We start from the raw sequence: 23889 nt of genomic DNA, 5'->3' as shown, positions 1-23889 counted from the left end.
AGACTTAATTTTTATATCTGAAAGGGGAGTTCTGGTGACTGTCTAGGAACAGGAAAAGGCTATGAAGAGCGTATATTCTTCAAGAAAGATATGGGCCAGCTTTTTCAGTGGAGGCATGTAGAGGCAGTGCAGGACCTTGATACACCAGACATCCTTGTGCTTCCCAGAGATGTGGTTCAATAAATATCTATGTAGAGACTCTGAATCTCTGAACCTGCTGCTTCAGTCCTTCGTTTAGTTAAGCTCAAAGGAGTTGGAAGACACGATGAGTCTTCTAAAGAAAACTTAAGGGAATAATCATAATGAAAGTCACATGTATTAGTAGTTTGCCTCTTAGCTCCTACCCAGAGAGACAGTGTGATTTGTCTGAATACCCTCAAATTTATTTTCAGGTGCTCAGTGCCAGTCAGGATCAGTCCCACTGAAGCATGGTTTATGACACTTGCATTTAGTACTCTCATCTCTCACAGTAGTTTGTTTGCCTTTGTAAGTCTGCTTGAAGTGCCTGCTGAAATGTTAAAAATATTGTATTCAACCAGGCTGGGGAGTATGGAGGCCTCCAGCTGCTGCAAGTGATCTACAAGGCTAAAGATAATGTTTAGCTAAACCCAAGGTGACATAGTAACCAGAGCTCTTCAAAATAGAATGACCCAAAGTGAAACATCCTGCAGAGTGTATGCAGAGAATAAAGACTGCTGAGACAAAAAGGCTTGGAAGAGAGTTAATTTCCTGTAATGACTTAGTTTGGTTCATGCTTTTGGTCCAGATTCTGAAATCTGTAAAAGCGCCTGAATCTCTAAACCTTATTCATCATATTGTGTATTTACTCATGTGAAGAACCGTAATGACAATAACTGGTTCATTCTCTTGATTTCATTGAAATGATGCCCAGATTATGCTGGACTTATATGGATAAGGTCACTGGAACATCACGGAAAGGCACAAGGCCAATACCAGTTCTGCAAAGGCTATGTGGTATAAATAAGAGCTGCTGGTGCTGTCCCTACATTCATGTTCAGTCCTCACATTGAAGAGCTGGTTGAATACCAGAGAAAAAATAAGCCACAAATTTTGCTGTTATTCATCAAATAGTTAGTTCAGTTGGGCAAAATGTAGCAACAATAGCTGTCTTTTGTGTGTTTTATCCAGCAAATGGTATTAACATTTATCAAATAAGCACAACTTGTCATTTTACAAAAGTAAGTCTCCCACTGTACTTTAGCTGATTCCTATGACAGAAGTGAAATTTGAATGAAAACTCTTACTCTAAATGAATTCCATATTAGCAGGAAAGCATCTGATGTTTACCTGATGCCACAATATATATTTATTATGGATAATTTTAGGAGTGATGCCTCCTTTGAGACCCTTGGCTGGAACTAGATACCTAAGAAATAGTTCAGGTGCATACACTGTGGAGGAATGGTTAAGTGAGAGAGGGCATGATCTGATTGGGATGAGCAATCCCGTCTTCATGGTAAGGGAGGGAATCTAGGCCAAGGCAAGCGCTCCTTGCAGCGGCCTTGAGCACTACAAAAGAAGGTGTTCACGAACCTGGTAAACAAGTCTAGACGGAACTAGGTTCCATAAATGTCGACGGACCCCTCCGCGTGGACAGCAACCTTGCACCAATCATATATCCGCTTTAGGCGCGTGGACAGAAGCTGTAAGCCAATCATATAGCTATCGCCAGCGCATGCTTATTGCCTGTCTATATATACTCTGTAAAAGCTTGAATAAAGAGAGAACAATCATACTCACATTGAGACTCATCGTTACTCCAGGTCCATCTCCCACTCTGACATCACACAACACAGGATTTAGAAATCTTACACTGCAATTCCAGGTCACAATAATTCTGAGGAGAGGGAAGGATCAGCAGATCTTGATCTCTGTAGACTAACTAGCTTTTCACTCCTGTATCATAACACCCATTAATGTAAAATTTGCTTCAGCTTTGAAGCTACACGTCTGCACCCTAAATATCCGTGCCTGTATTCCCAGTAGAATGGATTTAGCTCCTAAGAAAGAGCTTCATCATTAGCACTAAGCAGTAGATTTTGAGAAGGATGAGTAGAAAGCGAGAAATACAGGATCCATATCAATTTTTTTTGCTATTTTGTTCACTCTATGCAGTCCTCAACAGTATTGTTCCTAAGAGCTTCTGAGGGGGCACTGAAAGAGATGACTAATTTTGGTTTGATGACATCAAGCTGCAAGGGGAAGCACTGAATTCTTCATCTTTTATTATCTTTAAAAAAGGCTAGATAACTTTCTGAAAGATGTGTTTTAGTCACAAATTGCTGGGGTCTTTACAGGGCAGTGTGCATAATACATAGAAGATCCTACTCAAGAGTCTGATGTAATGACCTTTCTGGTCTTTAAATTTAGAAAACTGTAGAAAATGTTTGGAAAATGATGATAAGAAGCCTACAGTTATATCCCATTGTGTCCAGCTTTCATGTCTATTCCATAAGAATCTGATTATATAAAGCCTTTTAGAAGTTTACAGACAAACTGCTGCTGTTTCCTTATCTTATATAGCAGAACAAGGGCAAAAGGTCCCAGCTCTGTATCTTTGGTCTACCTACCCAGGCTTCTGTTAGAGAGAAGGGATGGAGGGGAACAGAAGATGGGCAAAGCTATGGATGCTCCTCTTTTTGGAGTCAAGGCTAAAAAAGGATGATCTCAAAAGGATGCATTTGAGTTACAGTGCGTTTGAGGGCTTCTGCTGCTGTCATTCAAAACCTCCACGTTCACAGCTGTAACCTCAAAGCACCAACTTGTCTAGGGATTGTGAGCTAGAAAAAAATATTAAGGATGTGAGGAAAAGTTTTAGCAGATACATTCAGAGGTATATTTGATCTGTCTGCTTGAAATTTCCTTTGGAATAATCTATATCTGGAAACTAGCAGTTCAGTACTCAAATCACACTGAAAATATTCTTTTTTTGGCATTAGGCCCTATTGCCTTGAGGAATGCTGGGCAACTTAAAGGCAATTAACCTATTTAAAACACATTCCAAGCCACTGTTTCCCTTTGTTGCCAAGCAATTCCTATTTCTTTGATCATGTGAACACACAATGCTTTGATTGGACTATTCAAATTTGAATGCTTCAATCAAAACCTTCTGGGTGTTTCAGAAGTACCTATTGCTTCATAAATATTTATGTATTCGTGGGTGTTTCAGTTGTCATGTTGGATGTTTTATGATTTTGTTTACCTCTATATTTTGATGTATTTATTGCTTCATTGGTTCCAGTGCATCTAGCAGAGTCCAAAAAATATCTGATAAAATAGGATACTTTTCACTGTAGAATGGTCTCTAAATGATGCTGCATGATTCTGTTATTTATCACTTAGACAGTTACTTCTGCCTATTTAGCTAATGATGGAGCATTTAATTTTCAAAACTTTCATTATGTTGTCTGTACAATACATTCAGGCGCTTAGAGGAGAAACAGGAGGCCATGTATCTATATTACTTTTTTGTTCCTCACTCACCTTAGGGCAATCTAAACAAATTTTCATTTCTTTATAGTTCATTAAAATAAAAACAACTTAAATTATTTATTAGGAGGAAATGGGTTTGGTGATTAGAGTACAGGACAAGTCGCCAGTGATTGTGCTTTTTACTTCCATTTGGACATCAGTTAAGTGATGTGTTGAGTGATACAGTGAGTTGTCTACCTCAGTTTCCCATCTATAAAGACATATTATAATTTACAAAGGTTTAATTAATTACTATTTATAAATGCCTTGTGAGTTTCTGGGATGAAAAGTATTATATAAGCTCTCCAAGGCAGTGATTGTTTTGTTCCATCCTGAAAACAATGTTGGATCTTTTAATAAGAATAATGAATACGACAGACAGTGAATGCAAAGCAGTATTTATTAGCTTTCATCTCATATGACTAAACAAGGTTTATTCCCAGTTGTGTGACAATGCATATGTATTTTCAAGAAATTCTTCTTTTACTCAGTGGGACAACTCTCTTGAGTAATTATTGCTTTTATCAGCAAAGATTCGCAGAAGAGAAAACAAATATCCCAGTGGATGGGACTTACGAGTCAGGGTCAATTTTCTGCTCTGCCGCAGAACTGAGACAAATCGCTGAGGCTCAGATACCCCAAGTAGTAGCAGGACTAACTCCCACTGAGTTTACAGGGGTTTAGAGCTTCAAATGCCTTTGAGGACCCGGGTCTTCATCCCCCTCTGCTGCAGTTGCTCTCACCAGAGTGGTGACAGCAGCACCTCCGTACACAGCAGAATCAAACCATCGCCAGGGCTAACTGTGCTAGTCTGGGCAAGGACAACAGTTTCTGTTGCTAACCTCCCACAGGGGAGCGATATGGCTAATATCCCATCCAGCTGCCTTTGATTTCCTCAGCCCCAGTGATGTGGTACTCATTTACAGCCGAGCTGACTGGGAGTAACGTTTGGAATGAGTCCAGGGAGAGGCATGAACTCACACCTCTGGATCTATACCAAGACACCTTCGCTGCTCTATCATCACTCTCCTCAGAGGGATGTAATGCGGATACATTAATTAATGTTTATGAACTGCTTCAGTGCTGCCATATTTAGACTGTTAGGGCTGCATCTGTAGGAGCGAAACAGCAATCAGTAATTCTACCTGCAGCAGAAAACACAGATGAGAAGATGAAGCAGAGGGCCACAAAGTGGGTTTCTCCAGCAGGTATTTTTCCACACTGCAGAAACATCACTGGAGGTGACACACAGTCAAAGGCAGTCGCTGCTCAAGAGAAATCTGGGCAAACAGAAACTTTGAAGTACATGATGGAGGGGCTGTATTTTCCTGACTTTAACCAAAGTGTTTAGTCATGTATTTTCACAAAAAAGAAATAAGCTTAGAGTGGGAGAGAGATTTATCAAGTATTCCAAAATATTTCAAGGTTACTGTGGTTGGTCGTGGGAGTTCTTTAAATGATTGGATGCTTTCTGGAGCGTGTATTTGTGAAGCTTCATCTATCATACGGTGGATTTGCTCTGGAGAAAAATATGTTGCCTCCTTGCTTTGCTCATAAGGTAATGCAGAAACTCAGAATGTGATGAATCGATACCAGAGTGCGGCCAGATTGCGGCTTTGTGCCCGTGCAGAGAATGAGGGGATCAGGGAACGGCTCGGGGACTCTTTGGCTTTACAGGACATTTTCTGGGAGAGTGTGTGAGTTCCCGGGCAGGGTCCACACTGGCACGCATCATGAAGGTGAGATGTCTTTATGGAGAGCCACTTATTTACCTGCTACGGTTAGTTGTTTCAGGGGTGCTGTTACTATCCCCAGGCCATTATTTCAGGCACGTCTCTTGAACCTTTGCAATACCTATCACGTGGAAATAAAAACAGTGATTGCAGCGATAATGTTCTGAATACCCTCCATGTCTCTTGAAAATCCACAGATAGAAATTATTTTTAGGCAGGTTTCAGTGAAAAAAAAAACCCAACCAATATTAACTTGAAAAACCTTCTTCTCCTCACTCTAGACTCTCCAAACAGGGAGCCCACCACAAACTACTATGCTTGCCCTACTCTCTGCTCTGTCCTTTCCGTTGAATAGATTCAGCTGCCTGTAATATGTAAATCTGACCTTGTGGGTAAATGAGTTTTTGAGATTCAAAGTACTGAGTAGTCAGGACCTATAGGGTGAAGCAAGCAACTGATCAGGGAAGGATTTTGATGTTGAATATGACCCCGAGTTAAACGCTAGAATGTACTTGTTACTGTTAATAATGTTAGGAACAGTATTAGATTTGTAGCACTGTATTATTTAGGACTGACAGACAAAGATCAAAGCCTCATTCGGTTAGGTAGTGCAGTCAGATGAAAAGGGGGCCCTGCTGCAGTCCAAGCATTAGACAGGACATGGTCAATGACCTTTCAGATGGGATGAGGGAGATGCAGAAGGAAAGAGAATAAAACAAATGTTTTAGCAAAACAAATGTCACTTGGGCAGGAGACTTCATCATCCCAAGTGAAGCTGGCCCAGTCTGCCTGTAGCTTTCAAAAAGAGAACTGTACCTTTTATTTTGTCCAAATTTCCATGAAAAGTTTTCTAATTTTTAACTGTCTCTATTTTAAAAGAGTGCGGGTGAATAGCACATTCTTCTTTCTAAACAAACTAGTGATTTAGCAGGGTCTGTGAGTCAGTAGGGACTTTTAGTTTTTTTTTTTTTTTTTTTTCCTGAAGTCTGACATGACTTACGCCATTGCATGTGTTCTCTGAGTTCCCCTAGGAGGACCATATACATACGACATTCTTCCTCAGTTTGTGTATTTTCCTCAGAATAGAGCTGGACAGATTCTTTCAATATTTGTAAAACTCATTTGTCAAGGTTATGATAAAGCAGTTATTAGTTAAAAGATTATAACCAGTTAGAGCAACTGGGGGAACTAAGAAAATGATACAAGTATTTGTTTTTCTTAACTTAGGGGATGGCGAGAAGGGACCAGTCCAGACAGGGAAAGACTTAAAAGGGCATGACAATAAAAGGGACTGCAAAATAGTAAATAAATAACAGTGTAGGACTGAGTAGATATATCAAATTACCTTAGTTAAATTTGGCATGTAATATTTTGCAAAAGACTTCTGGAATATTCTTAGACCTTTTAATGGAGCTTAATTTGCTTTCTTTTTTCATATACTCGTCTTTAAGTAGCTGGTTTGGGTCACTGTTGAATAGAGGAAACTGGGGTAGAGAGACTTTTGGTCAAGTTTTTTAAAAACATTTAAATATTATTTTTAATCAGTTAGGCTTACGTTAAACTGAAAGAATCCACCCTAAAATTGAAATAAGAGTCTACACTGCTTGACTGATCTCTTGTTCTTCCGTAGGCAACTTCTTTGCTAAAATAAGTATTGTCATGCTTTGTGAAGTGCACAAGAAGAGAACATCTTTCACTTTCTGGGAGCTATCAGGTAATAGTTAATATAATTGTGAATAGTGTGTATCGAGCAGAATACAGATGACAATAGTATTCTCAGCGGATTAATGGCTCTGGATGACGTACCTGTGACTTTAAGTTTGCCTCGCTGTTCTCTGGCTCAATGAGCAAGGGCCAGTGCCTGTAGTTCAGTGGAAATTAGAAGAGATGTCAGTCCGAGCTATGGCCAAAGTGGAGAGAAATGATATTATTGTAAAGTAATGCATTTCTTGGCAACAAATGTAATGATTTTTGGCACCATGCAATGTTTTAGTGCCATCTGGTGACTCCCCAAAATGTTACAAGAACATTTGCCAAAATGCCTGGATAAAATAAATGCATTGGTAATAGGCAAATTTTGCGTTAGTAATTATACACTGGAAACTTAACTCACAGAGTTTCTTTCCTTCAGTGAGAGGATGCAGACCTGTAACTCACACCATCAGAACATGAATTTTAAGATACAGATATCTGCATGATAAAGCTGGCAAACAAAAATAATTTCCAGAATTTTCCACAAAAATTGAGACAATGAAAATTCATACAAAACCTACAAAGAGAAGAAGCAGAAAATGTGGTTGTGTAAATGATCCATCATGAAATTTTCATTAGCCTCTTTTTAGGACACTAATATCTATCCAAAGGACAGTATTACAGAAAAATGAAAGCTACTGGAGCAAAAGAGTTTTTTTTTTTAAATTAGAACTCCATAAAGAATGTATTCTTTTTGAAGTAAGATGTGTTAAATTATGTTTTTGTTCTTAAAATCTTGATTAGATTTCTACACTAATAAATACATAAATAGCATAAATTAGCTACTGGTTTGTATTTTTTTTTAACAAGAAACCTCTAAGCTGAGAATCACACTTACATGGGCATAACCTTTGATTGAGCCCTTTAAATTATGGTTCTACACTGAAAAGAGGCTGTAAAAATAGCTCCTTCTTACTCAGCAGTCCTATTCCCTTTTCTGAGTTCAGAGTCAAATCAGCTAACTTTGGACACATTTCTCCCTCCTTTTCATGTCTTTTAACCATGGAGCCCTAGCATATCTGAGAAAGATTGATCTTTATCATCAGTTTTTTGCATCCTCAATTGTGAAATTATTTACTAGGTTCCAATCAGTACATTTAGTGCAAATGTATTCCTTTTCTGTGTTTCACAGCTGTCACTAGGGGCTCAATATGAATACAATGACCCTCATGTAAATAATCACAAACATCCTATTTTCATTTTCACTGTAGATTAAAATTTTTACTTCCGGATTTAAAGAAACGACTTCCATTATCCCTTGTCCCTTATCTTCTTCATAAGAGAAATATTACGCTGTTGCACCTTTGTTCTGACATTTCACAGATGGAGACTGATACAGCTATGAAAGGGAGTGTGTGGTGAGATATCTGAAATAACAAGTGACTGGACTTGATGACCTAAGAGATCCTTTTCAGCCTTGTCTTCCCTACAGAGATACTAAATCTTCAAATACCTCCAGCAGAAATTCTGCACTGAGGGCTTTATCCTCAGCCTTTTCAAGTCACTACAGAGATCTGTATTAACTTCAAATAGCTTTGGATCAGACTGGCACTTTCTTAATTTCATGAAATTTGCTTAGGCTGTTGTGTTCTTTGGACACCTTTTACTCTCTGCTGTACTCAGACAGCTCTGACTCAGTGCTGCTCTACCACTCTGGGTGAGTTTCCTGCTTTTAGGAAGGATCAGAGGCAGGTTCAGCATCTCCTTTGAGATGGGTGTCCTCTTTGGCACCATAAGAGTCTGTGTGTGTGCTTCTGAGAGGTGTCCATTCAGCGATATGATACTTGTTATCCAACAGATAGGAACACCTGCAGTTTCTCATATATCAAAAGTCAGCTTTGGTAGGCTTCTTGTTTTCACTTGCTGTTTCTTGCCACTCTTTCTGGACAAGGATATTGCTTCCTCTTTAATTCTTTTTTTTTTTTTTTTTTGATTAGAAAGATATGATTTGAAAGCAAAAATTTTGTATTTAGAAGGCTTTTTAGGATTTTCCCTTATTTACACACCTGCCCTTTCCAAGTGTTTTTTTCTTGATGGAGGGAAAAAAAAAACCTTTAGAGGGAGAAGGAGATGAGTGCTAAAGAAGCTGGAGGCACACAAGAGGAGAGAGATAAAGAAATCCCTGCTGCTTTGTTGCAGCATAAGCATATGTCTGCTGGTGAGATGACTTGCCAGGCAAGCAATTTTCATAATGTTGGGCATTTGCACCACTCTGGTTTGTCTGTCACTTGACACAGAGGCTGCTTCGCTCTAGAGCGACATTCAAATTCAGAGCATCATCTCCCGCTTTAGCCAGTGCTGTCAGTATCAACCACTAAAACTTCTGGTTCTTTCCTGTTTCCTCTGCTCCTAAATACCGAGGAGAGGTACCCTATGAGTTTCTGGGATAGGAATTTCTACAACAAGCTACCAGTCTTTTAAATCCTAGGTGGCATCCACCTTGTGAACTCCTGTCAGCTAAGACAGTTTGTCCTGCTCTATGGGAGAAGAAAACAGTCTCGTAAGCCAGAAGCCATTGGCTGTCATGCGGGAAGCATGGCTTCAATTTTTCACACTGGCACAGAGTTCCCGTGCAGTTACTTAATCTCTTTGCTTCCATCCCTCACTGTCATATGGCATAATAGCACACATTTTGTTACCACTGATAGTCCTCTGTGGGGCAAAGGAAGTCTTACCGATCCCGGTGAGCTGCACTCCTGGAGGTCATGTTGCTTTAATCCTGTTTATCAGGTACTTTCGGTCTTTTCTAGAATTTGGAAGACTATACTGTCATTTCCCCATGCTGGGAGGAGTACCTTTCCACTGCTTTGACCTTCTTAGGTGCTAGAATGAAGTTGTCAATGTCAAGAGGCTAGCCTTTGCTGATTGAAAGAAGAGCCTGGCTTAAAAAAGTGGTATCAGCAATACCATAAGGAAGAACAATGGTGACCTTAATGCTGGGAGACAAACATGTATCAGGTCCTGAAGACAAGTTTAGAAAAAAATCAAGCAGCAACATGTCAAAATAATGATTCTTGGAGTTCTGCATGTGTTAAGATGTACTAATGAATGGAGCAGGAGACACAAGACACGAGACCGATTTTAGTTACACAACATTTGGTGCATCGACAACATCAGATAAAATGTCTGATGGAACATGACAGGCACAAATAATACATGAACTCTTTGAGCAGGTAGCACAGGATTCCTAGCTGACTGCTGCAGCTGTTGTAGTACACTGTTTTCAAATAATAAAATGGAGAACTTAGCTCTGTCAACATGTTTTCCATTCCCATATTGTGCTAACCTGCCAGTACCCTCGTCATGCATGGTATGGAAGTGTTAACTACCATAAGTCTGTGATTTATTTATAAAATTGAAAGCAAATGTATTTTTGCTATAAAAAAAGCCTATGTAACCTATTATAACAGCATGAATGGTCTTCCATTTTACAGTAAGAATAATCTGGACTTAACAAAAGAGCAAGGAAATACTGGAAATTATACCCAATTCAGCCAGATGTCTTAATAAAGCAAGTATAGGACACTACTGTATTATAAGTAGCAAACATATTGGAGCATTTAAAAAGACTTGATTCCCAAATAATTTAGTATTTGGACAAACATAGCGCAAAAAATTTCAAAGACACCACACATTTTCCTGAAAATGGAAAGACTATTATATGGGGAATTACTCCAGTTCTGTATAGAAAGTGATAATAGTTTATTAAGTGGATGGTAAAAAGAGAGTTTTTTAAGGGTATATTTCTGGGGTTTATACCAATTCTTTAGATGAAGGGAAGTCATAGTAGTTTAAGTAGATTTATATGAATTATCAGCTGGGGAGATACTGTTTAAGAAAAGAATATGCTATTTAGAAGTTAACCATTTGTCTATAGTAGTTTTTGAGAAAAGTAGTATAGCTAACATTTTTAACAGAGCTTCTTTATTCTCTGAAATAAAATATCTGTTCTTCAAGTACTAAGAGAGCTGGTGTTTAAATACTACATTTTGTAACGGAAGTAGCTATTTTTCCCTGTTGGTATGGGAACTGGGTGAATACTGGGTAAATGTGTTCAAGAACATGTTCACTACATTCAGCTCCCAAGTCTTGCTTGGTTTTCTTTCTTCTTTTATTTATTTATTTATTTATTTTTCTCACGGAAGAAAATCATTTGAGTATGCCTTAATGTTTGGGGAGAGGCTTTTTAAGTCACAAGAATCGGGAATGTGATCTTAATTGATAACAGCAGAAAAAACGTTGAAAGTCCAAAGCATGTGAATAACCCTGTTGGATTTCAGCAGGACTACTCGATCCTTAGAAGCCGGTGGATCACTGTCAGTGTATTTGGGTAGCTGTATGTGCTCCTGGTGGAAGTGCTAGAGCTGTCATATGTCTATGCACTGGCTTTGTATCTTTGTGATTAGGACGGGAGAAGTCCAGGGGGCTGGGGCACAAAGATAGTGAGAGCAGCTGTGACGCATTACAGGTAAAGCAATGAGGGCTGATCCCAGAAGAAGAAGGTGGAAGGTACCTAGAGACACTTTAGGGTACTCCACTGCACTACGAATCCCCTATCAGAAATGTGTGTGTATGGGAAGGTGAAAAGAAGGCAGTGCCAAGGCACAACTTTCCTAAAGAACCTGAACACAGCATCAGGAAGAAGAATTTTATTAAGGACATATGCTCCTCGTGGCTTCATGATGAAGGACCCTCTGGGTAAAAGGGTGGCCAGCAGTCATAAGCTTTAGTCACTGAGTGGAAATGCCAGATGGCGACAGCCTTAGCAGCAGTACTTTGACCAATAATGACAGATAATAACAACAGGAATAATAATAATAATGACAATAATAACAACAGGAGAGAGAGGAGCCGTTTCTGTAATGGAAGATGTTTCTCCACTGGATGTTTGCTTTGCTTAGTTGAGTCTTGCCACAGAATAGTCACTAGTAAGAGAGTGGGAAGATCTTGCAGAGCAACAGGGGTCTGATGGTTAGGACTGCTAAACTGGTATGTGTATGTATGTTCATAGTGAATGGCCACATTCGGACAGATGACTCCCACCTTATGACAATGCAATCAATAAATATTGACAACATGGAAGCAGAAGTTATCAATAGGCTGTCTGCAGTGGAAGGAAATATATATATATATTTTATATATACATATATATATATAAAATTTATTTATGGTCTTTTCATATAATCCCCTTAAAATCTTGGATTATAAAATGTGGTCTTTTTTTCATGTGCGTTACACAAAACAGTCTGGAGAAATTTGTGATGCATATATGCATACATATGTATACATGTGTGTGCATGTGTGTGTGTGTGTGTGTACATATTCTTCCCCCAGAACAGTCTTTATCTGAGTTCTCAATTCAAGTATACCTTTAAAGATATTCGTTTTCTGACAGCTGTGGACCTTTTCACGAGTATTCTTCCTCCAGTGCTGAGGCACATTGAGTTTGTCAGACTAGTTATGACCCTTCCTCAGGGGGTGAGAAAATGCCTGTCCTATCTGGATGCTCATTAGCACTCAGAACTGGCCCTGTTATACTTGCAGCATTTGAAGCCTTTGCTGATAATGATCTTGATGGTTTCAGCTGGCAGTTCTTGTTTTACTAGCGATTTTTTGTACTCCCATACTCCCTGGCGTTCCCTGAAAAGACTTGGTTTAATGAGATATTCCTGGGTTTAGACACTGGGGAAATAGAAGGAGGAGAACAATGACATCAATAAAACCACCGGTATTCTTTAAGTATGCTACCAATGATCTATATCTTTATGATGTGCAGTTCAGTGTTAATTCTGCCGTTGACATGTGCAATAAGCTATATTACCAACATTTCACATCTCCTCCTGTCCGTGGACAGCATGAGGGCAGATTTTTCTGACATCTGTATAATACCCAATGTTTTTGTGCTTGCTTTTTTTCCAGCTACTCTCTATTAAATATGTTGACATGAAGTTGTATATATGCACATATTTTACCCCACTACCAATGGCAACGATGTCGGGGATATGAGCGTTCCTTAAACACCTTGCTTCACCCTGATGGCTCCAGGCTCCGCAGCAGGCAGCTGTTAAAGTTCATGCCCTACATAATGGGGCTCTTGACTTCCAGCTGCTAATCAATAATCAATAACGCGTGAGAATACACCAGAACGGAGGGAGGTGAAGGTGGGGAATATCCCTGATGCAGCTGAAGTACAAGGCCACCATGTGGAACCACAGCCTGGCCAGGTGGAACAGTTGGGACTGCAGTTTCTCTTAGCTACTTCATCTGGAGTTTAGCTTAGCTATTCCATCGAGTACTTTCTAGAGTAGTATCTGAGCACTTCATGATTAGGAATGGATTTGATCTCACGACTGCCTTGTACAGATGGAGAAGTGAGGCATGGAGAAGCTATGGGACTTGCCCAGTCTCATAAATGAAGCTTGGGGAGCAGCAAGAGATTGAATACAAGTCTCTGAAATCCTAAGAACATTCTCTCTCTCGTATCCTTGAGTCTGATTTACTCAGAAGTTTATTACTTAAAGATTTTATACTACTGCTACCAGAGCTTCAAATACAGGACATTTGGGACTGTAAGAGGGAAGCTGAACCTAGGCATTCGGATTGCTTCTATTTACTATTCCCTTAATACCGTGTAGTGTGTAAGGTAGAGGAGGGGTGGATTTCAGAGTTTTCCCACTGGCAACTGGAATGAAAACTAGAATTAGCTGGAACGTAATAGCCAATATCCCTGGCATGAAGTAAAGGTCAGGTGGGAGGGAAATGTACTTCTATCATCACTGGCATCAGACAGCACTCCCATTTTAAGGAGAAGGAGGGAAGGCTGTCCTTTCAAGACAGAATTTCTGAAACTTTGTTCAAGAGGAATGGAATGAATTCCCATCACCCACTAAAACAGGGAACAGTTGGGGTATGATCTGCCTGTACACCTGCCCATGCAGTGCACTAGGAAGGGTTGGCAAAGGACTTTTAAATATACCAAGAATTCTTATATGGACAAATGAGCCACAAGGGTGTGGATGGACAGTATAATCAGTGATGCAGTGATTTATGTTACAATGCAGGATGGACTAGAACTTTATTTTCTTTACAGCCCTTTAAAATGCAGTTTTAGACAGAAATAGGAACATACAATAATTATGATTTACCATTCAGCAGTAACTAACAACCTGAATAATGAATTGTGTCTCATTATGACAAAACAAATGTGTAAACAGGCTAAAAGAAATTGCTCTCATCAAGGAGCTCACAGTCCAAAGACGAGATGAAGACAGGGTAGAAGGGGGGAAAAGGTGGGGTATAGAATTGAGATGATCATTCAGCATCACACAGCTGAGAAGACAACCCAGGTGTGCAGGGTTTTCTCTGGATTCTGCTGCCTCTAAACCAAGAATAAACACAATATACTATTCCTTTCAAAATTATCACTTGTCTGAGGCAGTAAAACAGCTACGATAAGATTCCACTGTGATCATATACTGCAAAATTATTTGCCAAGAGGCCTTCTTAATTCAGTATGAAGTTGTTCTCTTGTTAGTGGATTAAACTCTAAACCCTTACAGTAAAAAGGAAGTACTTGGGAAAAAATGCTTTTTCAGTTAATAGTATGGTCAAAAAGCTTTTATGACAAAATTTTCCAGTGTCACTTTTCAGATTTTTGTTTTAAAGTTTTCAGTTCCCAAAGATCAAGAGAAGTTTGTGGGGCGGTTCCGATAAAAGAATATTTTTGTCAAAAACATCCATGCTACTACAAAAGCTGGAACAAGTTTTTTTTTTTCCCCTATCTTTACTGAACAGGAGGTTTATTAATTAATTAATTTATTTATTTATTTATTTTGCAGCTGGCAACGGAAAGCACAGATGCAAAGGACACAGCTTGACTTCCGGATTCCCGATGAAATCTGCCCAAGTAGCAGTTAAAAAATTAATGACTTTTCTTGTAAATGGAGCAAATCTTATCAGGAATCACTGCAAAGGAATAAATATGGAGCCCCACAATCTCATTTGTACGTCACTTTTCATTTGTACAGCCATCCTTTAGGAAGTCACTGGGGAAATGAGTGCAGACACAACCACCTTGTAGCCTGAAAATTAAGGGTGATTAAGAATCTCCGATTAAAACCCACTTTAATTAGTGGACAGTGTGAAGTCACAGGCAGGCCAGTTCCAAGGTATTTCCTTGTGTGCAGATGGTGAAATGCCAAATGGAATCAAAAGAGATTTTAATTACAAGAATGATGAGAAAAGTCAAGCAGCAAGGAAAGAACAGCATTTCATAAGGAAGAGTACATAATAATACGAACAACGCTGAGTGCTAAGAGCTCCCAGAGGGTTAGATATAATATTTATAAATGATAGGGTAGGTGTACAATGTATACAATTGTATTTTCAGTTCAAAGGACTTTAATAATTTGCTTATAATACACAAGCCTCTGCATGATTTTCACATAGCAGTGAGAAGAGCTGGAGGGAGGTAACTGAACCAAAATTTCAGCCCCTAGATCTACAAATCTGGGGAGGAGAAAAGTGACCCTCGTTCTTAAAAAAAATACTATTGCACTTTCTCTCTTACACTTTATTATGCTCATGAAATCAACATCATTATGCTCTTTCAAACTTTTTTGTAATGATTTTTACATCAAATTTGAAATCTGATGGACAGCAAATAAGCAAAACCCACAAGCTGGCATACTGTACTCAGTTTGCCTTACAATTTCCTTGGGCTCTCCTTTCTTAGCCATTTAGAACCATTTCTGTCTGAGGTCTTCTTTTTTTTTTTTTTTTTTTTTGGTATGTGTGTATGTGTGAGTGTGTGTGTGTGTGTTTTGTTTTATTTTATTTTTGGTTTGTATTGCTCCTAAAACTCTGGAGTTCTGAGATGATCCTGCAATATAAATGCATAAATAATATAAGTTTGCATTCTGAAGCTTAGCTTATCTCTTACATGCACACATACAGTTAATTACCAAAGCTGAAATAAAGTTTAGGTGACATAAACCGGCAGTATATTGCTTTTAACCTGGCACTCTGCAGGTGCAGTGCATATCTTTGAGCTCTAGGAAGAAGATGCCCTCACAGCTGGTTATGTGGCTTTCTGAACCTGCAGGGTTAATAATATGCTACTGTATCTGTGTCCACTGAGCTCCATTCATTAATTCACCCTGAGTATTCAATAAAACATGTTTATTGCAACACCTAGATCAACATGTCCAAATAAATCTCCTAGTAAAGATTAATGAAGGAAAGAACATAAAAGAGTCCGAGACTTGACTAGGCTAGCTTGGCATTCAACTGTGAACAAATGATGGTAGGATACCACCAAACAACACCAGAAAGAAGGCAAAATCTGTAGAGAGCATCTCAAAGAGAAAAATCTTGTTCTTACAAGTCCCTATCATGATAAAGTGAATAGCAGAGGAGAAAGACATGGATATTTGATATCAGCTGTATTGGCTGATTACAGGTTGGAAGAATCATTTAAATATATCAGAGGAGTAAGAACAAGGGAAGGAGGATGATTTAAGATCGAGGTCTCAATACCAGTCTGAAACAAGAATAAATGGATACAGCCTGATGCAAAACAGAGCAGTTAGAGCCTGAAACAGCTTTCCAATATGGGCAAAAACCTAGTTAGTTTTATGACAGGTCTTAATAATTTTATGAAAGGGGTTATACAGCATGGTTGCTACAATACCAGGAGGCTGAACTTAAGGGCTCAAATATCCCTTCCAGTGCTATAGGCCTTACTTCTGGATAGTATGTCAGAGATTATGAAAAATACCAATCTCATTACTGGAAATTTTAAGGGTTTGTGCTCTTTCCAAGTTGTAGAAGGATAGAGTTAATCTAGTGATTTACATGCAAGAGGTCATCCAGAGCTGAAGGACAATTTTAATTGAAATTGTAATTAGGATATCTGCTTTATAAGGCTTTTCCTGTTCTTATTGAATGTGTTCCTTTATGCTTATTGATTTATATATTAATAAAGAAAAGTCTAATGTCAGTTTTACTTAGTGATTCTTTCAGGATTTGTTTAGTGCTTTAACCCAAAATCAATGTATGTGAAAAACCATTGCAGAAATAGGAGGTTTGAGGTGTTCTGAGATCTCTGGCATGAGGATTGTAAATTGGATTAGTATAACTGTGACTCTGTGAATTTATAATTATTCTATACAGAGAATAATTATTCCAAAAGCTGACCCAAACCTTGCCATTCTAGCTCCTAAGATTCTTTTGCCTTCTATTGCTTCTTATCACATGCTGTAACTGGAAAATTATTCAGAAAGTCACAGTACTATAGTGTATGTAGCCTGAAGAAAGGGAGACTCCTTATCTCTGAGAGGGGCCTGGAGGTCAGAAGTAATGTAAATAAGTATAGATATAAGACGGAACAGAAGTACACAGGATATAAGATTTTTCTCTGGAGTGGTAATGACCACCTCCCTGGATCTTGTTGCACTTGGATTTGAATAACTCTGAGGTCTAAGAGAATTTGTAATAAGGATTATGGCATAGGATAAGCATTATGATATAGAAAACAGTTTTCTTATAAAATCTATGGGTATGCCTTCAAATACGCCTAGATTTATCCTTAAATTAGCCTTGGGACAGCTAGCGCTCTTTGACATAAACCCCAAAGAAAATGAATGACTTATTTAAAATTACGGAGCTTATTAATGCCTCATCAGATATCTGCTGCCCTAGAAATGAGGCAAATTTTGAGGTAAACTGCATGCAGGTTGTTATCTACATGAAGGAAAGGAGTCATTCCCCCACTGTCTTTTCCATGGGCTACAAATGAACAGAAAACTGAACTTCCAAAACATTGGCACCGAGGAGATAATCCTGTCCTTTGGTGAGAATGTTTAACTCATTTGGCAGTGTTAGTAAAGATCATCTAGTGAAAATACAAAATATATAAACAATCATCTCCTTTATTTCTTGCAATAATGCACAATCTGGAAAGAACACAGCATGACTGTCATATCCCAGTGTGTATTTGTAGGTTTGGCAATTAGGGGAAAACAAATTCTGTGTTTTTACTTGTAGATAAAAAAAAAAAAATTATAAGGAGACTGGTACTGATTGCATAAAACCACTTTTCAAAGTAAATGCTCACTTTAAACTTTGGGTGGAGCTACAGAAAAATGATCAGTGTTTTTCTTTTTATTATTGTGATGCAAGCATAGGTATAGGACTAAGGAATAGGGCTGGCTGGAAGTTTTCTATTAAAACTCTTTCTTATGGAAAAGTTGGTTTATGGCTAAATTAATTGTTTCTTGAGAAGGATCTTATTTCCAGAGAAAGTTTCTCACTTTTCCTTTACTAAAATACTCCCAGACGGAACAATTCTTAAAAAAAAAAAAAAAAAAAAAAGTTCAGGGTATGTTGCCACTACAAGTGAGAGTCACGTTACCTAATTACTAGATGACCAGTTCAAATGTAGCCATTTATACTGCAGATGTCTAAATTTAGGTTAAATTAATCTCACCCTATATATCATAGGAATTGTAGTTCCTGTGACTCTTGGTCTCCTATTCTACAACTAGGAAGATCTCCAGGACTTCATCTCCACTAATGCATGACAGATGTTCAGCTCATATTTGATATATTAAGTCTTTTTACCAAGACTGAGAACTATGATGCATTATGTCAGGGAACTTGTCCCAGAAATGAGATTAGCGATGTGAAGTGACTCCTGCAAGACACTGCAAATGCGTATGTTGGAACTAAATATGTTGGTTTGGAATCAAAATATTTAGGGTGTTGGGCTGAAACATTTTTTGTGTTGATTTGTCATTGATAATTACATGCCCTCTGAAGGAGATATATTTATGTATTTATTTATTTATTTATATCTATATTGATATATTTATATATATTTTAAGAAACCACTATCAGCTAGTCAAGGCATCTGGGTTCAAACTCCCGCTCTGCACAGAGGGGTGCAGGCAAAGAGGCTTCTTGTTGTGCTGATCCAGTTCTGCCAGCCCTTCTAGCCAGGTGGTGGCGTTTCAACCACTTGACCCTCTCTTCTAATAAGATTCCAAAATCTTCAGAAACTCCTTTGCTCTCAGGGAGGAATTCAGAGCATTCCAGCTGAGATCCTGCCTAAGGGATGATTTATTCACTCTGAATCGGCCTCTGAGGGCAGCTATCTCTTTCCATCGACTGCAGAGGGAATCTATGGAGCTTAGAGAGCTCCTAAGCACCTTAACTAAGTAAAATGAATGAAATGAATAACCCACATGAGTCTGTACACCATGGTCAAAATCTTGAGGCACTGATGTAGTAGTAATGATAAGCTAGGATCCCAGGGGATGCCGTAGCGATTTAGCCACTGACCGAACACAAACGTACAACAGAAGGAGATAGCACAGTGATCAACTATTTGTATGAACATTTCTTCTTCTTGGTAAAGTCCTTTCAATAAGCCATATTTGCAAGGCCTTCTATCATAACTACTCCATCTACATATGCAGGCAGTATGCAACATTATATTGCACACAGTGTGCACGTTTCTGGGCATGGTGCAAAACCTTCGTTTCTGGTGACCTGGCTGTGCCATATCTCTTGGCAGGGAAAAAACAGGACAGCTAAGGGGCTGGACAACATACCGGGGCTTGAGAGGTTTCGATTCAGCTCCTTGATCTGCCACAGGCTTCCTGCTTAACTTTTGGTGAGTCACTTATCTTCTCACCGCACACTTCCATATCTGCTGGGACGGGGCAGTACATATTTCCCTCGTGAACTTGTTAGGATTTACTGGGCAGTACTATAAAACAAAACAAAAACAAACAAACAAAAATCCCACCTGGTTATTATATCACTCCCAAGTCCTAGGAGGCCTTCTGTCTCTCCAGGACTTTACTGCACACTGATCCTCATGCTTGTAGCCCAGAATAGAAGGCAAATACCACTGATCTGATTTATCCTTCTCCCTCTTTCTCTTCCCCTCCAGTTCACCAGTGCTTTAGGCACAGAGGAAAATACTAACAGTGACCAGCAGTGGCCCAGGAGTGGATGGCTGTCTAGTTTTCCCAGTTTTGACTATTCTCCATTAGACTGGGTGATAAGATTCCACTGGCTCAAGCATAACTTTGAATTGTTAGCACTTGGGGGCTCTTGCCCATTTTTCTCTTCTGGACGAAAAATGGGGGGGAAAAAAGAAAACTTTTCTTCTTTTTCACATACATAGAACAAGAATGAACAGTTTTACTGTAAATGCCTGAGTCCCATGTTTGCACTGTATGCAGATAGCTGGTACAAGATTTCTGGGTCTAACTGACACCTTTTCATACATTTTTATACACTGTTTCCTAAAAAAAAGGCTTATGGACTCCCGCTTGGTATATACGATTCAGGGCTATACAACGGTTTGGTCTTGTTTGGTGGGAACCTGTTGGAGTGGGGGGACGGACCCGGAGTAACGATGAGTCTCAATATGAGTATGGTCGTTCTCCCTTTATTAGAGCTTACACAGAGTATATATAGACAAGCAATAAGCATGCACTAGCAATAGCTATATGATTGGTTTACAGCTTCTGTCCACGCGCCTAAAGCGGATATATGATTGGTGCAAAGTTGCTGTTCACATGGAGGGGTTTGTCGGCCCCCTCCTTTACTTGTTTACCACTACTTGCCTTCCCCTTTTGTAATGGTCTAGGAATGCTCAAGGACAGTTCACATAGCCGTGGGATCCTCCCTTCATCATGAAGGCAGGATTGCTCACTTCTAAGAGATCATGCCCTCTCTCTCTTAACCATTCTCCCACAGGAACCGCTGTTAAAAACTGCTCAGTTTTTTACCATTCCCACCCCTATTTCTGAAAGCAGTATCATCTAAACTCTGCACAACCTGATGGATCCTCAGCCTTGGCCTCTTGGTCTAGGCTTGGACCTAGAAGTTGCCACTTTCATGGGTGAGGGGGACATGCAGTCTTCATCCTCTCCTGTTCTTTCTCTAATGCTCCCTTAAGATTTTTTACTTAGCACGTCACTGAGTGCATTTGTGCTTATGTGCAATCATGTACGTTTGTTGCTAGGTGTCAGTTTATTGGTTGTTTTTAGCCAAATTTGACAAAGGGCTAGAAGGGATCAAAGATAATGAAGTCATTACTAGATCTGTAAAAGTAGGTGTCTGAGTAGGGGAGAGAAATTTTACAAGTGCTCCCTATAAATATCTGGATGAGGGAAAGCCCTCAGTATCAGCTCATACGTTATTGAACAGTGGATATTGAAATGAGTGAGAGCCCTTGTAAATGAACAGCTGTGGAAAAAAAACCTCCAGTCAGATCTAACAATTTGCCACAAGACACAATTCTATAGAAAAAACAGACTTCATTAGTTCCCATGCCTATGGAGGAGAAAAAAAAAAAAAAAAAAAAGATTCTTCCTTCTTCTTTCCCTTGCCACATTTTGCTGATGCAAATGCCAGTATCTCTGAGTGCTTTCTGGGAGCTTCGGGCCACCTTGGCCAAATTTGGAAATTTATGTGGTTGTTTTCTTTCTTCTGCAAGCTCCCTTGTTTCTATAGCTCTCTCTTCTCCTGTTCTCAGACAAATACAGTGAGCTCTCGTTGGTGCTCTTTGTTGTTAGAAAAAAGACCTTTAATAAGGTCTTAGAGGGCAGTTTGATGGAAAGCCATGCAGAGGATGAACCCTGGTCACAGGGATGCGAATTTGGAGTGGGTCAGGAATGTTTACATATTGTGGAGTATTTGGTTTACTTTTTAACATTTCTCAGAAAATAGTAGGCATAAAATAGAAACCTGAAGAACAGCATTTTGGAAGTGCTCCCAGAAACTCTGACAAAGACCTGTCCATTTTCCTATGTAGTTATTGAGTGAGAGTCTTCGAAAAATTACCTTGAAGAAGCAAGCCAGGTTAAAGATGTGGTGGTAAGGAGAGGGAATCTGGTGATAGATTCAGTCTGGCACAGTCAGCATTTCTCCTCTGCTCGCTGCAGAAACCAGCCAGGACCCTGGCTGTTCCTTCCCTGTATGATCCATGGATAAGCCCCTACAATGGAAGAAGGCTCAGAGGAGACAGGCAAGGGTGGTGTGCCCGTGAAGCTCAGGGAAGAAGGTAGGGAGTGACTGGCCACAGGTGTTGCAAGGAAAGTTGGATTTATCTCAACACAAAGCGGACATCCAGCGTTGTGATGGTGAGCGTATTAGAGAGGCAATGACAATCACATTTGTATTGTGACCCAACGGTATATTGCAATTGCTATATTGTGCTAAGTAACTTACACCTGTATTGCGATTTTGGTATATTGCCCTACCACTCTGCTAAATCAAAAGCTTGTATAACATCAAGTATCATTCAAATAAGTAAAACTGGTATTAAACACTAAGCCCTCTATGTGTGAAATATCTAAAAGAACCCGGTCAGAAAGTTGTGGACTCTGAAGCCCCAATAGAAAGAAATTTTCATCGCTACATTGCCTTAGCTCCTACTTGAGAGTGCATCGAACAGGGGGCTCTTTCTACTTATGAAATAGCAAAATAGCCTTCAACAGCCTCCTTTCACAGTTCACATAGACAATAGTCCAAGGGACAGATACGATGACATCCTGCAGAATAAAAACCCTCCCCTGTTACCACTTCTCTAACTTGTTTTTTCCTTCCTCTCAGCTGAGCTCCATTTGCTAAGTAGAATCAAATAGGAACAAGTGTCTGGTAACACAGACACGCTTGTAACTTTGAGCGCTGTAAAGTTATACCTAGGAAGCTAATTGATCTCCAGAGTTCCTGGATGACAAATAACACTTTGCTCTGGTCCTTCCTGGAACAGAGGTAGACCACGAATGTACAGATTTACTGCTTAGCAACAGGCCACAATTCTCCCTGAATATATGTATATATACACGCTTTACGTATACCTATACTTTTGAATAAACTTACAGAAACTGGAGATTGGCAGTATCTACCGGTTTACCCAGTCCTTCCACTGGTGATGACGAAACACTCACAGTTATGTCTTTCCAGCTCTGTTTAAAGTGTCTCAGCCCAGTGAACCCTCCGTGTTTCTCCTCTGGAGACAATCCACAGACTTACGGAGCTCTTAGTAGAAAAGCATTTACATTATGTTTTTCTTAAATTTTTTTGAAGCCCTTTGGCTGAGATCTGCATTTGTATTCCAAAGTAAAAACAAAACCAAAACCAAAAGAACCCCCAAACCCCAAACCAAAACAAACAAAAAATCCTGCATAATGTGGGATGCAAGAGCATGAGCCACTTCTGAATATTTTACCTGAAGAAAAGTTGTTTTCCAAGTCTGACTTTCACCTGCTGGGCGTGCGAGACACAGACACACTGGGAATGGCTTTACACTCTGCTCTGTGAAGTAGTGATTTTTGATAGAGGAGAGTCTAGAGCACAGCCAGGGAAGGCTATGTTCAAACAGCATGTTTGAACAGCAGGTACTAGATTGGCTCTGCTATGTTTAAAATAGCATTTATCGATATCATTGATATCACAAAAGGACTTTAGGTTAGCAAGAAGCCTCAAAAGGTTCAAATACGAATCTTACGTGTAGGCAATGAAATAACTTGGCTTGGTTTTCTTGGCTTGGTTTTTGGAAGGGTTGTATCATTGTACCTCTCTGGGCTTTAATGAAAGAGTCATCAGCTGAGCCCAGGCCAGGAGTTTGTGCACTAGCAGCACTCATCTTTTCTGCTGCCTTTGACTCTCTCAGTGTAATGATTTACTACATCAAACAAACTTTGAGTCCATTTTTCCCCCTGTATATCTGTTGCTAGGGCTCAGTGCTCACATTTGTTCTAGTTATCTAAGGCTCCTGCCCTTCCTCTGTACTTAGTTCTGTTTCTCCCCACCCCGGTATCCAATTAGCACCTCACTAACTACTCTGCAGCAGGCTCTTGCCTCTGACCCAGCAGTATTTACACCAGCT

Source organism: Apteryx mantelli, chromosome 1 (genome assembly GCF_036417845.1).
Source record: "Apteryx mantelli isolate bAptMan1 chromosome 1, bAptMan1.hap1, whole genome shotgun sequence".
NCBI classification, from domain to species: domain Eukaryota; kingdom Metazoa; phylum Chordata; class Aves; order Apterygiformes; family Apterygidae; genus Apteryx; species Apteryx mantelli.
This window is presented reverse-complemented; position numbering follows the sequence as displayed.